Below are 18,634 nucleotides of genomic sequence, written 5' to 3'. Positions count from 1 at the left end.
CATTTTCCTGGCCTCTGTGCTGAGAGGCTTTGCAACAGCACCTGCAGCGCGTACCTGGACTTATTTTTCCAGGCTCTGGGTAGGTAGGGAGGTGTTCAGAGTGTGGGGTGTCAGACCCAAGCTGGACGTCCCACTCTCTGACACATGCCCTGCAATTTATGGGACAGTTAAAAGTTTTCTAAGATCTCACCCAATTGGCCATATTCCCCTCCGAGATGTCAGCGTCCAAAAACTGGAAGATTTCGTAGCACCCCAGAACAATAGGCAGACCCCTGTGGGCATTTTAACATCAGCCCAAACAAGGAAGGTGTGGAAACACACATCCTCTAAATTTCTGTGCAACATTCACAGAGATTTAGCCTGGAGTGTCGTCCACCAGTGCTTACCGGTACGAACTTTCTTGTACCGTAGGGGCCTCACCCCCAGCCCTCGCTGCGTTAGGGTGGGCTGCGGCGAGGAGGAGACTGTGACCCACCTCCTGTGGTCCTGCTTTTTTGCTAAGGCCTTCTGGGCACAGTTTGAAGATTGGTTGCAGGCTCTCTCGCCCCAATTTACCCTGACCGCTGCTTTCATCATATACGGCATCTCTCCTGTCAAGCTTCCTCCTGACGTGTTTGACAGGATCTGGGCCGTGGTGAACAGTGGGAAAGACGCCCTGTGGAGAGTGAGGAACATGGGGCTGTTCAAAGGCATCGAGGTCCCAGTCAAGGCAGCAGGTAGCCTGGCCCTGTTCATCACCCGAGAGAACTATTACCTCAGAGATCTGTGGAGAGAAGGGAGGGAGGAAGCAGAAAATCTGTGGGAAATAGAGGGCATTGGACAGTATCTCAAGAAACTGTGAAAAACATTATCATGTTTAAGTAAAGAATGTGATTTGCACCAGAAAAAAAGAAATTGTTGCTATGTAACTGGTTCCGTGTCAAAATGTAATGAGATGTGATCATATATACTGTTTTAAGTATGTATATTAATGTAAAGCTTTCTGATTTGTGATTTCCTGTATTTTTTTGTGAAAAGAAAATAAAGTTCTTAAAAATCGGAATCGGTTCACCCAGGGTGAGGCTCGGCCATTGCACTCCGGCTGTGCTGACCCCTGCGAATTCCCCAAATGTGGGAATCTCGACTGCATAATTTCTGGTAGTGGGGGACTGCGTTCGCGCTCTCCCCTGATGTGCTTGGTCCAAAATCAGATATGGGAGGGTTAGGACACCACGAGCTGCGTGGCTGCGGAAGGATCCCGGTTCGACAGGAGTGGACGCCGCTGCTGGTTCTCGCTGGCTTTTAGTTAGGGGTCCGGAGAAGCATCTCAAGCTAGTTCCACTACTCCTTCCGGACGTTCATTCCCTTTTCAAAGTCAGTCGTTTTGCTGTAGTCTGCGTTCTTTAGGCTGATTATCGAGGTTAGCCTTTATTTGGTCATGGGGGGCCTCGGTACTGTATGCTGAGTCTAAAGACAGTTTCACCCGTTTTCTGATTGCTCGGTTCTGTACCAGTGCAGACATGTCAAACAGTGAATGGCTGTACCTCTATTGTATCCGTGCTCAATGAATGAAATCGGTAACAAATGAATATATGTCTAGTTATACGAAAAACGAGTGGTTTATCGACTCATCTTCATTTGCAGATTTAGAGGCAGCTTCGATATTCGTTTTACAGACGGGTTTTTTTTTTTGAATATGGGTCACACACATGCCACAGCAACAAAACATCTCTAGAGATGAGGCTATAGATCACCTTTCCATCCTGCAGGTTTTCCTCCCAAAGCCTACGGCACCAACGGCGACCCCTGCTGGCTGGGAGAGCAAAAGCTTACAGCACCTGGTATTCCCAGGCAGTCTCCCATCCAAGTACTAACCAGGCCCGACGCTGCTTAGCTTCCGAGATCAGACGAGATCGGGCGTGTTCAGGGTGGTGTGGCCGTAAGCGAAAGCCCCGGCGCCTGACTCGCTACTTGAAGCTGTGTGTGGCGGGGGTTCCGTGCCCCCCGAGCGGGACTGAAGGATCGTTCGTGTGCCACTCTTTGGAAAGGAGCTGCTTTCCAAATCGCATTGCGTGCCTGGATGTTGGCGAATGCGCTCCCTTGTGTTGGCTCGTCCCGCACTGGAGGAGGACAAACAATCTGCACGGAGGAGCACCAGGCAAGTCTTCACCAGACAAAAACCTCCAGTGCACAGCACTCTGGAAACATTTCGGGGCTTTCGCGTGTTTATTTCAGCACGTAAAGCGCACCGGTCCAACACGTCGGCCGGGCGCGCGGCGCCTCCGCCCTCTTGTGGCCTTGCGGCGTCAGAGCAAGAGGCTCCTTCTCGCTGCCCTTCCGCTGTGTTGCAGGACCCGGAGCGCGCACTTTGTGGGGGGCGGGGGACCGCGTTCGCGCTCTGCCCCCGGTCTCTTGCGCGAGTACTAAATCTCACGGACAGGGGGGCCTCGTCATTGATTGTTACAGGTGAGACGGGGATTAGGAGGAGACCCCGACTGATGGGTAAAGGGGAGCACTAACACCAGAGGGACACCCCCGGCATCTCTTTTTGAGAGACGCCCTGGGGTTTCCTAATGGCCAAGGAGGGTCGGGACCTCGGTTTGACCTCTGTTTGTGCAGCAGAGTGTCGCCATCAGGAGGCTGGGGCGTAAGAGAGCCACACAGCCCGCAGGGTGAGCGCTCCCTACTGGTCCCAGTCACACCTCTTGCAGGAGCAGCAGCAACCGGAGCTTTTCCGGGGTGGAATCTCCCATCCGGGTGCCGGCCAGGCTCACACCTGCTGGGCTGCCCCGGGGGTGAGCCCAGTCGAGAGTCGCAGGGCCAGATCTAGTCACCGGGGAGAAACGATACAAGTGAAGGATTGCTCGGCTCTTGGCACTTGAAAAGACCGACAAATGTCTCGTTCCCGCCGGAGCTGAATGTACCCGCATGTGTGGTGTCGTCTTCTTCCCCCGCCCCGCTGTGTTTGCTGTATTGTCTCTGAAGCCGGCCCCCCCGAGACGAGACGGGCTGTTCCTGTGCCCCAATTAACACTTTACAGGTGCCATTCCCCGGCATTGTGGCCATTGTCGGTGCTCACACGCGATAAGATAAGGCGGAGGAGAGCGGGGCATGCCCAGCGGCAGACATTCAAGGAGGGGGCAGTGCGAGGTGAGGTGAGGTGCGACACGCCGGAGCCCCGACGCAGCTAATGCGGAGCACTTGTTGGACTGGCATCGAAAGGACGTGTGCGCACGGAGCGAGCCTTCCCTGCGGCGGAGCGCGGGAACTTTCTCCCCCCCTCCCGCTGCAGGAGTTGTGTGCGCTGCAGCGGTGCCGAGAGAAAAGCACAGAAGGCAGCAGGCTCTGGAGAGCAGGTAAGAGACGGAGCCTTGTGGGGAGGCGAGCAGGCCCGTTTTTTGGAAATTGCTGAAAAGGTTTGTTCGGTGTGTGGCAGGCGCACGTCGCGAGCTTGCGTGGCGATCTGCCGGTCTGGAGTTATGCAAATGAGGCCGAATTGCATCCCGGGACATGCTGCGAATGCGCAACGGCGACTGCAGATGTGTAGGAAACGGCGCGCTCGTTTTCTCGTTTTGCCCACACTTTTGAGTGTTAGTGTGGCGTGTGAGTGTGTGAAAGAGTGGGCCCAGCAGGAGGCGGTGGCGTGCGGGGCGAGGAGGTGGCCTAGGCTGCGCGATTTGTGCTGTGGGTGCGGGCCGCTTGCAGGGGCCTGTTTAACTCATACTTACCTGGCAGGGGAGATACCTTGATCAGCCTGTAGGTGGAGTAGTTGGATTGTTTTTCTTTTGTTGGAAGCAGTGTTCGATTTGCGGTTTTTGAAATGGCAACCTTTGGATCCCGTAAGAATGCTGTACGTTTTGAGCTCTTGGATGACCTCTTCATGGATCGTATGCAGTTCAGCAGAAAAGTGTTACAGAAGGAACTTGGCTTTGAACCTCGGCACTTGGATTTCATCTTCGCTCTCCCAGGTCAGAAAGCATTTGAGGTTGTATTTGCTACCTATCCTCTGTTTGAACAATGCGTGGATGTGTTTGAGGCAAAAAGAGGCAAAGTTCCTGCACTTGAGAAGATCAACTTGCAGCCTCTGACACAGAGAGAGAGGAAAACGGTGCATGTTGTTATGTTCTCGGAACTGGCAAAGACGGAGGACATTCACACCTGGCTTAACCAGTACTGCACCGTCCACCATGGAACTGAGGTTAGAGATGTTGATGGTATAAAAACAGGAGCAAGGAAATTCGAGGTTCGCTTGCTACCGGACAGCGTAAATGGAGGCTTAAGGCACCTGCCCTCTACAATCCGGCTGGGCGCCTGCAATGGCTATGTGTTTTATGTGGGACAACCAAAGGTGTGTCGGCGCTGTGGTGCTGTGGGACACCTGGCATCGTCCTGCACTGTGAAATGCTGCAAGACCTGTGGCAAACAGGGACATTTAGCCTCTGACTGTTCAATGCTGCCAAAGTGCAATTTATGTGGCTCGGAAGGACACGTTTTTAAGAACTGCCCTCACGCCTACGCCAATAAACTCAAAATGAGAAAGGATGAGGCAGTGCTTGTTTCAGCCAAACCGGCCCGAAAATCCAAAGCAAACAACAAGTCAAACAAAGAACCCTTGTTGGACAAAGACTCTCAGCCTCCAGCCAGGATCAGTCCTGCTGTGGCTCCGGGGCTGGTGGAAGAGAAATCCACTACGCCCCCACAACCGCAGACTGCACCAGACAAGCACGAGGGTTTGAAAACCCCCGAGAACAGCGAGGACCCCTCCCCCACTCCTGCTCCTCAGAACGAGGGCCAGTGTGGGGCCCCCCGGTGGAGCGGGTCCAGCGAGGATACCCAGGATTCAGCAGAGCTGCTTTTCTCAGACTCTGCAAGTGCTACAGATGCCCTCCTCTCCTCCATACAGTCCATCACGGAGGATCTGCAGCAGCTGGTGGGTGAGGGGGAAGAGGAGACTGGTGCATCGGCTGCACCCCTTTCCCCTCAGTGCTCCCAGGAGCTGGACTTGAGGAAAAGAAAAAATGACTCTGTTTTCTCCCCGAGCGAGGAGGAAGGAGAGCATGGCGATGGGGACAGCTGGAACCTCTCCACCCCTCCCTCTACCCCCTTCCTTGAAATGGACTCTGTGAACGCTTTTACTGCTGCCACCCTGATGAAGGCTCATTCAGAGGATGGCTGGCAGGAAATTGGTAAGAAGAAAAAGAAAAAGAAAAAGGTAACAGGTGAGACCGAAGAGAAATGTGTTTTGTAAAGACTGGTTCCACTTTCTTACGTAATATGGCTCTTAACATAATTTCTCTTAACACAAGAGGTATCAATGACAGAGTTAAATGCCAGTCTGTCTTTGATTACCTCCAGCAGAGAGAGGGAGATGTGTTGATGTTGCAGGAGTGTGCTTTAGCCTATCAAGAGAGGTATAAAAGTTTTGAAGATAGGTGGGATAAAGGGCCTTCTGTTTGGTCAGGGGACAATAACAACAGAGCCTCTGGCGTGGCCATTCTTTTCAAAGGATGGGCATTCAAATTGAAAAGTATTCAGAGGGTCATAGATGGCAGGTTGCTGTGTGTGGATGTGGAATGGGGGACCGTTAACCTGCGGCTAATCAATGTGTATTGCCCTACTGACGTAGGAGGAAGGGTGGAGCTACTCAAGGCACTCTCCCCCCTATTGTTATGCAGCACAGACGTGATAGTGGGAGGGGATTTTAATTGTATCTTAGAGCACACAGACAGGCAGTCTAGCTCGCCGATAAAATTGGATTCCAGCTCACTGGCCCTGCAAAACTTAGTTCAAGACTTTAAACTCTCAGACACATATAGATGTATATATCCCACAACAGCAGGATATACATGGTCAGGGAGGAATAGCAGCTCCAGAATTGACTATTGCTTTGTCTCAGAGAGAGTGAAAGTTGTTGGTGTCACTCTTCAGCCTGTCTTCTTCTCAGATCATCAGGCTTTAGGGTGTAGAGTGGAACTCCAGGGCGGGACTGTCTTTGGCCCAGGCCTCTGGAAACTCAACACAAAGCTGCTAGAGAACGAGGGGGTAGTATCCCGCTACAAGGAGAAACTATCACAGTGGCTGTCCTTGCAGTGTCTGTACGGGTCAGTAGGAGAGTGGTGGGAGGAGGTGAAGGTGAGGACAAAGGCCTTTTTCATGGCTGAGGGAAGGAAGGCTGCTGCCAGACGGAGAGGAGTGCTAGCCAGGAAACAGAGGCAGCTGCAGCGTCTCTACACGATGCTGCACAGTGGCTTCGATGTGCTCGAGGATATCGCCCTTTTAAAAAAGGACATCCGGAGCATAGCCGAAGAAAGTAGTCGAGGAGTGCTGTTAAGAAGCAGAATGCAGTTCTTGGAAGAAAATGAGAAGTGTACTCGCTTCTTTTTCAGGAAAGTGGTAGGCTCCAAGACTGTCATGGAAAGTGTAGTTGATGAGGAGGGACGAGAGAGAACAGAGCCGAGTGCTATCCTCTCCTGCACCGAGGCCTTCTACTCAAGACTGTACAGCTCTACAGAGGTAAAAGATGAAGATATTCATTTTTTTACCTCAAAGCTAGAAAACATTTTGAGTGAAGAAGATAGGGAAGTACTTGAGAGGGATTTGACAGTAGAAGAGCTGAGACAGGCTATGGAGAGCTTACAGAAGGGGAAAACTCCGGGTGCTGACGGGCTCCCTAAAGAATTTTATTGCACCTTTTGGGATCTGCTTCAGGATCCGCTACTGCTCCTATTCGAGGAAAGCTACAAGACAGAATTGCTGCCTGACTCCTTAAGAGAAGGCACTATCTCTCTCTTGTTTAAGAAAGGAGCAAAAAATGACATAAAGAACTGGAGACCCCTCAGCCTGTTAGGCGTGGACACTAAGATCCTGTCCAAAGCCCTTTTCCTGCGCCTACAAAATGTAGTGGCCTCACTGGTAGGGAAAGAACAGACTTGTGGGATAGCAGGACGCCTGATGAGCGACAACCTGGCCTTGTTGAGGGATGTCTGTCTGTACTCTGAGGATCGCTCCCTCCCTCTGTGCATTTTAGGTGTAGACCTAGAAAAGGCCTTTGACCGCCTAAACCGGCAGTACTTAACATCGGTACTTGAGCACATGAAGTTTGGCCCCATCATGAGAAAGTGGATTAACCTGCTGTACACAGGTAGCAACAGCAGAGTCATGGTTAATGGCAATAGATCACGCACCTTTGAAGTCTGTTCAGGGGTGAGGCAGGGCTGCCCATTATCCCCCTTGTTATTCGTTTTGGCTATGGAGCCCTTAGCCTGTGCCTTGCGCCAGGATCAGGCCATTAATGGGATACCAGTGCCTGGAAGTGGGGGAGGAGAGGTAAAGACATCTCTATACATGGATGACGTCACCCTGCTCCTCTCTGACAATGCCTCAATTAGCAGAGCTCTGCAGTGCTGTGATCGGTTCTCTTTGGCTTCCTCCGCAAAAATTAACACATCTAAGAGTGAGATTTTTTATCAGAACTGGAGGGAGCCAAAAGAAGGACATGATCTCAGGCTGCAAGAGAAGAGAATTAAGGTCCTGGGGGTGTATTTTGGAGAAGAGATGGGAACAGTAAATTGGCAGAACAAATTGCCAATCTTAAACAAAAAACTGATGCAATGGAAGGACCGAGACCTCACCATGACAGGGAAGGTGCTGGTCATCAAAGCCGAGCTCTTGCCTGTCTTGAATTTTCTGGCTTCTACCTTCCCAATCCCACACCGTGTTGCGGCGGTGCTGAGGAGATTGATGTTTCAATTTCTATGGGGTGGGAAGCAGGAAAGACTCAGAAGGGAAATAATGTACAGGCCGCTACCCTCAGGGGGGAAGTCTGTCCCAGATATTGCTACGAAGCTGCTGTGCATTTTCCTGGCCTCTGTGCTGAGAGGCTTTGCAACAGCACCTGCAGCGCGTACCTGGACTTATTTTTCCAGGCTCTGGGTAGGTAGGGAGGTGTTCAGAGTGTGGGGTGTCAGACCCAAGCTGGACGTCCCACTCTCTGACACATGCCCTGCAATTTATGGGACAGTTAAAAGTTTTCTAAGATCTCACCCAATTGGCCATATTCCCCTCCGAGATGTCAGCGTCCAAAAACTGGAAGATTTCGTAGCACCCCAGAACAATAGGCAGACCCCTGTGGGCATTTTAACATCAGCCCAAACAAGGAAGGTGTGGAAACACACATCCTCTAAATTTCTGTGCAACATTCACAGAGATTTAGCCTGGAGTGTCGTCCACCAGTGCTTACCGGTACGAACTTTCTTGTACCGTAGGGGCCTCACCCCCAGCCCTCGCTGCGTTAGGGTGGGCTGCGGCGAGGAGGAGACTGTGACCCATCTCCTGTGGTCCTGCTTTTTTGCTAAGGCCTTCTGGGCACAGTTTGAAGATTGGTTGCAGGCTCTCTCGCCCCAATTTACCCTGACCGCTGCTTTCATCATATACGGCATCTCTCCTGTCAAACTTCCCCCTGACGTGTTTGACAGGATCTGGGCCGTGGTGAACAGTGGGAAAGACGCCCTGTGGAGAGTGAGGAACATGGGGCTGTTCAAAGGCATCGAGGTCCCAGTCAAGGCAGCAGGTAGCCTGGCCCTGTTCATCACCCGAGAGAACTATTACCTCAGAGATCTGTGGAGAGAAGGGAGGGAGGAAGCAGAAAATCTGTGGGAAATAGAGAGCATTGGACAGTATCTCAAGAAACTGTGAAAAACATTATCATGTTTAAATAAAGAATGTGATTTGCACCAGAAAAAAAGAAAATTGTTGCTATGTAACTGTTACCGTGTCAAAATGTAATGAGATGTGATCATATATACTGTTTTAAGTATGTATATTAATGTAAAGCTTTCTGATTTGTGATTTCCTGTATTTTTTTGTGAAAAGAAAATAAAGTTCTTAAAAATCGGTTCACCCAGGGCGAGGCTCGGCCATTGCACTCCGGCTGTGCTGACCCCTGCAAATTCCCCAAATGTGGGAATCTCGACTGCATAATTTCTGGTAGTGGGGGACTGCGTTCGCGCTCTCCCCTGATGTGCTTGGTCCAAAATCAGATACGGGAGGGTTAGGACACCACGAGCTGCGTGGCTGCGGAAGGATCCCGGTTCGACAGGAGTGGACGCCGCTGCTGGTTCTCGCTGGCTTTTAGTTAGGGGTCCGGAGAAGCATCTCAAGCTAGTTCCACTACTCCTTCCGGACGTTCATTCCCTTTTCAAAGTCAGTCGTTTTGCTGTAGTCTGCGTTCTTTAGGCTGATTATCGAGGTTAGCCTTTATTTGGTCATGGGGGGCCTCGGTACTGTATGCTGAGTCTAAAGACAGTTTCACCCGTTTTCTGATTGCTCGGTTCTGTACCAGTGCAGACATGTCAAACAGTGAATGGCTGTACCTCTATTGTATCCGTGCTCAATGAATGAAATCGGTAACAAATGAATATATGTCTAGTTATACGAAAAACGAGTGGTTTATCGACTCATCTTCATTTGCAGATTTAGAGGCAGCTTCGATATTCGTTTTACAGACGGGTTTTTTTTTTTGAATATGGGTCACACACATGCCACAGCAACAAAACATCTCTAGAGATGAGGCTATAGATCACCTTTCCATCCTGCAGGTTTTCCTCCCAAAGCCTACGGCACCAACGGCGACCCCTGCTGGCCGGGAGAGCAAAAGCTTACAGCACCTGGTATTCCCAGGCAGTCTCCCATCCAAGTACTAACCAGGCCCGACGCTGCTTAGCTTCCGAGATCAGACGAGATCGGGCGTGTTCAGGGTGGTGTGGCCGTAAGCGAAAGCCCCGGCGCCTGACTCGCTACTTGAAGCTGTGTGTGGCGGGGGTTCCGTGCCCCCCGAGCGGGACTGAAGGATCGTTCGTGTGCCACTCTTTGGAAAGGAGCTGCTTTCCAAATCGCATTGCGTGCCTGGATGTTGGCGAATGCGCTCCCTTGTGTTGGCTCGTCCCGCACTGGAGGAGGACAAACAATCTGCACGGAGGAGCACCAGGCAAGTCTTCACCAGACAAAAACCTCCAGTGCACAGCACTCTGGAAACATTTCGGGGCTTTCGCGTGTTTATTTCAGCACGTAAAGCGCACCGGTCCAACACGTCGGCCGGGCGCGCGGCGCCTCCGCCCTCTTGTGGCCTTGCGGCGTCAGAGCAAGAGGCTCCTTCTCGCTGCCCTTCCGCTGTGTTGCAGGACCCGGAGCGCGCACTTTGTGGGGGGCGGGGGACCGCGTTCGCGCTCTGCCCCCGGTCTCTTGCGCGAGTACTAAATCTCACGGACAGGGGGGCCTCGTCATTGATTGTTACAGGTGAGACGGGGATTAGGAGGAGACCCCGACTGATGGGTAAAGGGGAGCACTTACACCAGAGGGACACCCCCGGCATCTCTTTTTGAGAGACGCCCTGGGGTTTCCTAATGGCCAAGGAGGGTCGGGACCTCGGTTTGACCTCTGTTTGTGCAGCAGAGTGTCGCCATCAGGAGGCTGGGGCGTAAGAGAGCCACACAGCCCGCAGGGTGAGCGCTCCCTACTGGTCCCAGTCACACCTCTTGCAGGAGCAGCAGCAACCGGAGCTTTTCCGGGGTGGAATCTCCCATCCGGGTGCCGGCCAGGCTCACACCTGCTGGGCTGCCCCGGGGGTGAGCCCAGTCGAGAGTCGCAGGGCCAGATCTAGTCACCGGGGAGAAACGATACAAGTGAAGGATTGCTCGGCTCTCGGCACTTGAAAAGACCGACAAATGTCTCGTTCCCGCCGGAGCTGAATGTACCCGCATGTGTGGTGTCGTCTTCTTCCCCCGCCCCGCTGTGTTTGCTGTATTGTCTCTGAAGCCGGCCCCCCCGAGACGAGACGGGCTGTTCCTGTGCCCCAATTAACACTTTACAGGTGCCATTCCCCGGCATTGTGGCCATTGTCGGTGCTCACACGCGATAAGATAAGGCGGAGGAGAGCGGGGCATGCCCAGCGGCAGACATTCAAGGAGGGGGCAGTGCGAGGTGAGGTGAGGTGCGACACGCCGGAGCCCCGACGCAGCTAATGCGGAGCACTTGTTGGACTGGCATCGAAAGGACGTGTGCGCACGGAGCGAGCCTTCCCTGCGGCGGAGCGCGGGAACTTTCTCCCCCCCTCCCGCTGCAGGAGTTGTGTGCGCTGCAGCGGTGCCGAGAGAAAAGCACAGAAGGCAGCAGGCTCTGGAGAGCAGGTAAGAGACGGAGCCTTGTGGGCAGGCGAGCAGGCCCGTTTTTTGGAAATTGCTGAAAAGGTTTGTTCGGTGTGTGGCAGGCGCACGTCGCGAGCTTGCGTGGCGATCTGCCGGTCTGGAGTTATGCAAATGAGGCCGAATTGCATCCCGGGACATGCTGCGAATGCGCAACGGCGACTGCAGATGTGTAGGAAACGGCGCGCTCGTTTTCTCGTTTTGCCCACACTTTTGAGTGTTAGTGTGGCGTGTGAGTGTGTGAAACCACTGCTCTCCCCCCCAAAAAAACCACCACTGCCCCTCTCAAGTTTGTTAAAGACCACATGGATGTTCCACAGCAACTCCTGGAACAATGTTCTGTGGACAGATGTGACAAAAGTTGAACTTGTTGGTAAATGTGCACAGCGTTATGTTTGGAGATAACAAAACACTGCATACCAACTCCAAAACCTCATCCCACCTGGGAAGCATAGCGGAGGCTGTACGGCTTGCAATCATCGAGGGACCGATGAATTCCAAGATGTATCAGGAAATTCTACAGCAGAATGTCAGGGTGTCTGCCTGTGATCTAAAACTCTAAAGACGCTGGGTCATGCAGCATGACAAAAACAAAGGAGTACATCAACAACAGAGTGGCTGAAACAGAAGAAATTCCGTATTTTGGGATGGCCAAGTAAGAGTCCTGACCCCAATCCCATTGAAGTGCTGTGGCGTGATCTGAAGCAGGCCGTTCAGTGCAAGACATCCCAAAAATATACATGAACTGAAACAGTTTTTCATAGAGGAATAGGCCAAAATACCTCCTAACCGCTGCTCAGGTCTGACCAGCCGCTACAGAAAGTGGGGGTTGAGGTTTTTGTCATAAAGGAGGTTCCACTAGCTCCTTAATATAAGGGTTCACGTACTTTTTCCATCAATGACCTTGATTGTTTAAACCATTTGGTCAATAAAGAAACAGCAATGTCAAATGTTGGGCGTGTGTTGTTTGTTAAATCAGACTCTCTTTATTAATTATTATGACTTAGATAAAGATAAGATCACATGTTAGGAGCCATTCATGCAGAAATCCACATCATTCCAAAGGGCTGTTTACAAAAGTTTTTCTCCCAACTGTATGTGAGAGAAAAGCAGAGACGCTCACTGAGTAAGGTGGGGTTGCAGCTTCACAAATCACAAGGACATTTGTACACTCAAAAAGGGACAGGAGCACCCCAGATGGGACTCAAACCCACAATCCCTGGCTTAGGAGGCCAGTGCCTTATCCATTAGGCCACTGGGGCACACTGGGTTGGGTCGATCACGCTGATGAAGAGCCAGTTTTTTTTTTCCTTTGCTTTTTCAAAGGGATCCCCAAAATTAGGAAAGTTAGGCAGCAGAAGGTTTACTGTGACCTGAGAAGGACCGGCATCCAATCACGGTGGTACACACACACACGCTCTCACTCATCTGAGCTACACGGCTACCAAGATGATCTCAGGTGCGCCGAGCTGGTACGGAACATATTGAACTGATTGACGGCGAATTGTCTCTCAGACAGGCTTTTCACCTCTGAGCTCCCTGACTGACAGTAATCAGCTAGGTAGTGAAACAGTCAGCTGCTTCTAAGCCTTAAACAGTTGCATCTCGGCGCTTCCACAGAGAGATGATTTGAAAGCCAAACATCGCCCATTGGGAACACCTTACTATCACTAGTTTAAGAGACTCTTAAGGTCTTGCAGAGGTGCCTGTCTAATAGCATGCGCTTTGCAAGCTATAGGTGTTTAGGCTGAGGCAGAATGCCTGTTAACAAAATGTTTTTCTAAAGGGGCCTCGCACTCTTTTCCAAGCAATGGTCACCATCCCCACCGAGTGTCACAATGTAGTCATGTCCTAGGACATCACCTGTTAGTCTCCATTTGTCTGCCACCAACACTTTAGGTTACGGGGTCACAACCGCACCCTGGAGACCAGAGGAGCCGTTGGCGTTCTGGCGGCGCAGATTGGGCTGAAGGTGGGGCGCTTGAATCTCGCTGTTGGAGGCCGTCTGAAACTGACCCAAGCCTTTCCCTTGAATTAAATGTAAATAAGAAATGAACCCCAGATGCACATGGAATCAATCACGTGTTTCCTTTGAGCCGTTTCAGAGACTGCTCCAGAGTTTACCTTGCACAGATGCGCAAAGATTAATGATGGGGGTGCACGCTTCCAGGCGTCTTACTACTGTAGGGAGTGATTGAGACAATTCGTAGCTTGTGCTCATTTCCCTCTATTCCCCGTGTTACAGTGGTAGGATGACGTAAATTCCTGCTTCGACACGTAACGGGATTATAATCAAGTGGAGGAGCCGAGGGCTTTAGTTTTGTTTCGTTTTCCATGGCGTTCGTAAGCGCGCAAAACAAAACAAGAAAACAATCCAACTACTCCAACTACAGGCTGATCAAGGTATCTCCCCTGCCAGGTAAGCCGAGAGCCGCAGGCGATGAGCCCGGAGCTGAACGGGCCCCACTGGCTCGTTTGTAAGGCCAGGTGCATTGCCAACCACGACCGGCAGGGCAGAGGCCTTGAAGGCGGCCTGGGCTCCTGCAGCTGTCCAGCCACGCACTCTGGTTTCTCTTCATCTCGTACAAATCTTTTGCCTTTTACTAAAGATTTCCAAGTAAAGGAGCATGAATGAGTTCCATACAATTTTTGTGCTTCCCTGCCTTCGGGTGGGGCGCAGCTGGGCTGGTCAAAGAGAGAAAACAAAACCGCTCACAATCGCTCTTATTACGGCGACTGTGGCCGTCTGCTCTGCGAGTCCTCAGTCTCCGCCTGTCTGATTGGCGCTCTTTCCTCTGGGAGGCGGGAAGTGTCCGGCCGCAAATATGAAGCATTACAGCAACGACATGCCATGAGACGATTGATAACGATTTCCATAGGATCTCCGCGGTTGCCTGGCAACCGTCAGCTTTGTGCAGTGGCAGTATCGTAGCCTGTGAGGTTTAGCCGAGGCACGATTATTGCTAGTTGAAAACTTTTCTCGTCAGAGCGTGACATAGTCTTGCAGGCATCGTGCTGTCTAACTGCAATACTATACCGCTGGAGGAAACAGCCCGGGTTCAATGAGCCTTGGAATGTGACTAGGAAAGTGAAGCCTTTTGAAAGAGGTAATGTCGACGCTTTTTTAACAGAGCACCAAAAAAACGTCTTTTTTGAAGGACTGGGCAGTGAGCATTGTTGGTTCAGTGGTAGAATTCTCGCTTCCCATGCGGGAAGCTCTGGTTCGATTCTCAGCCAAAGCAGTGGCTTTTGCAGCGAGTGGCTCCATCACTTGCATCCCCTTGCAACTCGCAACTGAAAACCCACTGAAGCAAAACAGGTGTTAGCCAGGTCAGTACCCGGATGAGGGTGAGCTACAGGGAAAAACAAAGTTTCCAGCTGGAAGCGGTGTTAATGGTGCCGGTGGGGGGGCGCTCACCCTGAGGTCTGTGCGGGTCCCAATCCCCCAGCATAGTGACGGAGACGCTGTGTTGTAAAAGGGCGCTGTCTCTTGGATGAAATGTAAAACCGAGGTCACAGCGCTCTGTGGTCATTAAAAATGACCACCAAAACCTTTGACAAAAGCTCTTGGTAATTGATGGTCTTCAATAATGCTTCTCCTTTAGGTACATTTTAAATCAGCTGAAAAATGCTGTGAAATGGGGGGTCACTTCACGCCAGTGTAGGATTTGGGTTACAAGAACTATAAAACTGCACGAGAAAGCCCGTACACTGAATTACACGGCTTTCAATTCAAAGGAGGGCAAAAGAAATTCCCTGAGTTCGATTTTTTGCAGCACAGAGAGGATTGCTGTCGTGAGGCTGGTTAGCTCAGTTGGTTAGAGCTAATAACACCAAGGTTGTGGGTTCGAGTCCTGTACGGGCCAGGTCCTTTTCTCCTCTCTTACAAAAGCTGTTAGGTTCCTTTCCGTGGTGAGATGGGTTGACATGCAATGCTGCTACATAGTGCCGACAGACAATTAAATGACAAAAATGAAGAGAGTTAAAGCAGCTGGAAAGGTTTTCTTACAACTTTTGAGCTGACACAGTTTTGGAAAATGTTTTCTTCACGCTGCACTGTACCACATAGGCAGCCAAGAGTCTCCAAAACAAAACAGAATTGACAGTCATATAATGTCCATTAACCCCGGTTTTAAACACAGCATCATGTCTGCCATCATAAGAATATGAGTCCAATATTTTAGAATATAGTCAGAATGTCTTCTAACCTTACCTGTGGTGTCTTTAATCCCTATTGCTCAATGCATGATGTACGTACTGCATACATGTGTCTTGAGAATGAGGAATGGGCCCCTAAGACATTTACCTGTTTCACAAATGATCGGATTTTACTAGAGATTCTGTTTGGGATTCAGATGTGCATTCGGACAGCAATTCCTTTCAAGAAATGATACGTTCTGGATGAGGTCAAAGGTGCTGGAACACTGTATTTAGGATGTGTTTGCAGTGATTGTGTCTCCTGCTTCAACGCAGTGATATATAGATGTGCTCCTGTAATTTATTGGTACATGCCCAGGGCAGTAAGTAGTCTGAGGATTTATTTCCAGACGGCATAGAGCAGTGAAACAGTGAAGTAGTGCAGCACACTGGATCATTATATTATTAGAATCTATTCTACCTAAATTATTACATTATACACAACTTGAGCTCTCAGCACCGTACTGAGCCCAGGTGTTTTTCTAAAGCTGTCAGGTGCAGTTCATTTACATGAAGGAAATCTCTTACTGGGTACGATTACAATGCAGTAAGTAGCACAGGCTACTTAGGGAGTAGGCTGATGTGTTTAAAAACAACCAGCGCCAGGCAGGAGTCAAACCTCCAAACTCCTAATCCATAGTCAGACACATTATCCATTGCACCACTGGCCCTGGTGTGACACTGCAGGACTGTAACCCAGTGATCTCAGCCCTGCAACTAGTAAAATATTACCCCCGGTCCATTCTTTTCCAAAAGTGAGAAACACCTGTTTTCTACATTTTGTCTGTTTTAAAACCATATCTCTTTAAACCAAACCAAGAGTTTGTCTTTTGCACTGATATTCTGATTCATTTCGATTTCAAAGAAAAAAAAAACATTACCTTCCAAAGCATCATAAAATTGTCCCTTCCTCCAGACTCTACTTCTCTCTTGTAGTAGTACAGCAGACCTTTCCAGGTGAGCAGATCACAGAGTCCGAAATGAGCTTCCTCCATCAAGCAAAGTACCTGAACATGACTCTGTCATCATAAAAGCGCCCCTGTAATAAAGAAATTAAATCCGAAATCAAGAGGGCAGTTGCCTACTGAAGTTCAAGAAGTCATAAATTTTAACCTAGCAACACATTAAAGGCTGCATCTATACAAGTACGATTCTAGAAATGCTCACCAGATTACGTTTTAAGAAAGAACTGCGCCTCCGGTTCCGCCGAGATCTTAACTCGGATGGCAGGATTCAGAGTCTGGAGTGTGGAATGATGGCGCATGGAGGGTCCACATACTGTGGATCCCTCAGTGATCTTCCGCGTGTTCAAACCGCCAGCGTGTGACTCCCCTGTCCCCCTGACCTCATTGCTCTGCTCTCGCCTCTCTGCAGCTGAGCCCGACTCATGGTAAAGTGGAAAAAAATATGCCCTCAACGTGAGATTTACTCTGGAGTGAGGATAGTTGTTACCTTCTTATCGTTAAAACGGATGTATGTGATGTGGCGACTAGTTTCTTCTCCATTAGCAGGCTTAAGGTTAAAGAAAAAAACATTGCTGACTTCTTTTTTTTTTGCCAGCCGTGAGCGCTGATTAGCGAGGTTTGTATTTCATGTTTTGCAAGTTGCATCCATTTTAAGAAAAACAAGTCGTTCAAGACAGGAAATGAATACTTGCATTTAATTAAGTCTAGACGTATGCGGTTGTCCATACTGACCAGTTCTGTTCGAGAACACAGAACAAAAAAAGGCACCGCTGGGATTCGGACCCAGGATTTTCTGTTTACTAGACAGGCGCTTTAACCAACTAAGCCACGGCACCCCAGGAGTGCTGTCCTTTTGCAGCCACTTGGACACACCACTCAGACACATCTGCATTCGGTGTGTGCTCCGCCTGCTCGCTGAGCAAGTTGCCACCTTTACATACAATAGCAACATCGACACCAAGAGAAAGGATGACAAATGGCTTTTATCTGGAACTTTTCATGTCCAAGGAGCTCAATGTGCTTTCTGTGTACAACAGGGCCACTGAACTCCACACTGGCCACTGAACCACAGCAGTGGCTTGCTGGCTTGACATCTCCCAAGGAAAATGTTGAAATCGCATGTGGAACAGGAAAATGACCCTCGAGTATGAGGGAAAAAAAAGAAAAAGATCAACTGGAGTGCGCCAACCCATGTCAGGACAGCCCAGTTTCGTCGACGAGTTGGCCGAGTGGTTAAGGCGATGGACTGCTAATCCGTTGTGCTCCACACACATGGGGTTGAATCCCATCCTTGTCGCTCTCCATGTCTGACACGTGTGCCTGTGCGCCTTTGGCCCTCCTGTTGTTTGCTCCGGTACTAGAGCCGTACATTTCCTAGCGGTGGCTGAACATGGTATAGTAGGCTAATGTCAGTATCGAGCAGTGACAGTAACAGTATTTACGTGCCGCTGCTCCCAAGTGGCTCTGGTTTGAGACTGTGTTCTCACTTACTTGCAACGCAAACGGAGAAAGCGATTTTTGACAGTCTCTCGAGAGACTGCGCTAGGTGTTTAGGGATAGACTTTGTCAGTTCCCCCTGGGATGATGGCCTCTCAATTAGTTTGTGATTCCTCTAGACGTTTATACACTAGAAGCCTGCTTCATGGCTTAAATCCAAGCTAAGGAAACGAGTTAGAGGTCTGATGCAGAACTGCGAATTCAATGAACGGGAACACTACAGTACATTGCACTGTGTGTGTTAGGAAAGCTGCCCCCTTCTGTCCCTTGTCGACCGAACAGAGGACTGTAAAGGATACCGCCAAGAAACTTTAGGATGCTAGTTGGAATCCAGCTCCAAAGAAGCCCCTTTGGGTGTTATGTCATCAAAAAGTAAGAACAGCGAATCTCCCTTTAATCAAAAGCGCAACAGAACTGTTTTCCGTGGAGGAGGTTTCAGACCCGTAGACCTGTTTTATTCGTAGGGCAGGGCGCATTCCCAAACGCGAATCTCATGTTTTAGAAATGCTTTGGGCGGCGTGAAGTGAAAATAAGAAATGGGCTCCAGATGCACATGGAAGCAATCAAGTGTTTCATCCGAGCTGTTTCAAAGACTGCTCAAGAGCTTTCCTTTCACAGAGGCGCAACGATTAATGATGGGGGTGCACCCTTCAATGCGCCTTATGACTCTAGGGCGTGATTGAGACGTACGTAGCGTGTGCTCATTTCCCTCTATTCCCCGTGTTGCAGTGGTAGGATGACGTAAATTCCTGCTTCGACACGTAACGGCATTATAATCAAGTGTAGGAGCTGAGGGCT

The 18,634-nt window shown here is 50.2% G+C and overlaps 4 non-coding genes and 3 pseudogenes across 4 annotated transcripts; 4 read left to right on the top strand and 3 right to left on the bottom strand.

Annotated features, from left to right (window-relative positions):
- Positions 1-1,032: 1,032 nt before the first annotated feature.
- Positions 1,033-1,169, top strand: LOC138230812 (U1 spliceosomal RNA; annotated as a pseudogene).
- A 636-nt stretch (positions 1,170-1,805) lies between these two features.
- Positions 1,806-1,924, bottom strand: LOC138230796 (5S ribosomal RNA). The gene has a single exon (XR_011186400.1). It is a non-coding gene; the product is annotated as a 5S ribosomal RNA (ribosomal RNA).
- Positions 1,925-8,858: 6,934 nt separating this feature from the next.
- On the top strand, positions 8,859-8,996 carry LOC138230828 (U1 spliceosomal RNA; annotated as a pseudogene).
- Positions 8,997-9,632: 636 nt separating this feature from the next.
- Positions 9,633-9,751, bottom strand: LOC138231007 (5S ribosomal RNA). The gene has a single exon (XR_011186592.1). It is a non-coding gene; the product is annotated as a 5S ribosomal RNA (ribosomal RNA).
- A 2,615-nt stretch (positions 9,752-12,366) lies between these two features.
- trnar-ccu (transfer RNA arginine (anticodon CCU)) lies at positions 12,367-12,439 on the bottom strand. The gene has a single exon. It is a non-coding gene; the product is annotated as a tRNA-Arg (tRNA).
- A 1,297-nt stretch (positions 12,440-13,736) lies between these two features.
- Positions 13,737-13,853, top strand: LOC138230970 (U5 spliceosomal RNA). Its single transcript, XR_011186558.1, has one exon. It is a non-coding gene; the product is annotated as a U5 spliceosomal RNA (small nuclear RNA).
- Positions 13,854-14,083: 230 nt separating this feature from the next.
- On the top strand, positions 14,084-14,163 carry LOC138230890 (U4 spliceosomal RNA; annotated as a pseudogene).
- The last annotated feature ends 4,471 nt before the right edge of the window (positions 14,164-18,634 follow it).

The sequence above is a fragment of the Lepisosteus oculatus genome, unplaced genomic scaffold, assembly GCF_040954835.1.
Source record: "Lepisosteus oculatus isolate fLepOcu1 unplaced genomic scaffold, fLepOcu1.hap2 HAP2_SCAFFOLD_52, whole genome shotgun sequence".
NCBI lineage: Eukaryota > Metazoa > Chordata > Actinopteri > Semionotiformes > Lepisosteidae > Lepisosteus > Lepisosteus oculatus.
The sequence above is the reverse complement of the archived record's forward strand: the minus strand, read 5'-3'. Positions and strand labels throughout refer to the sequence as shown.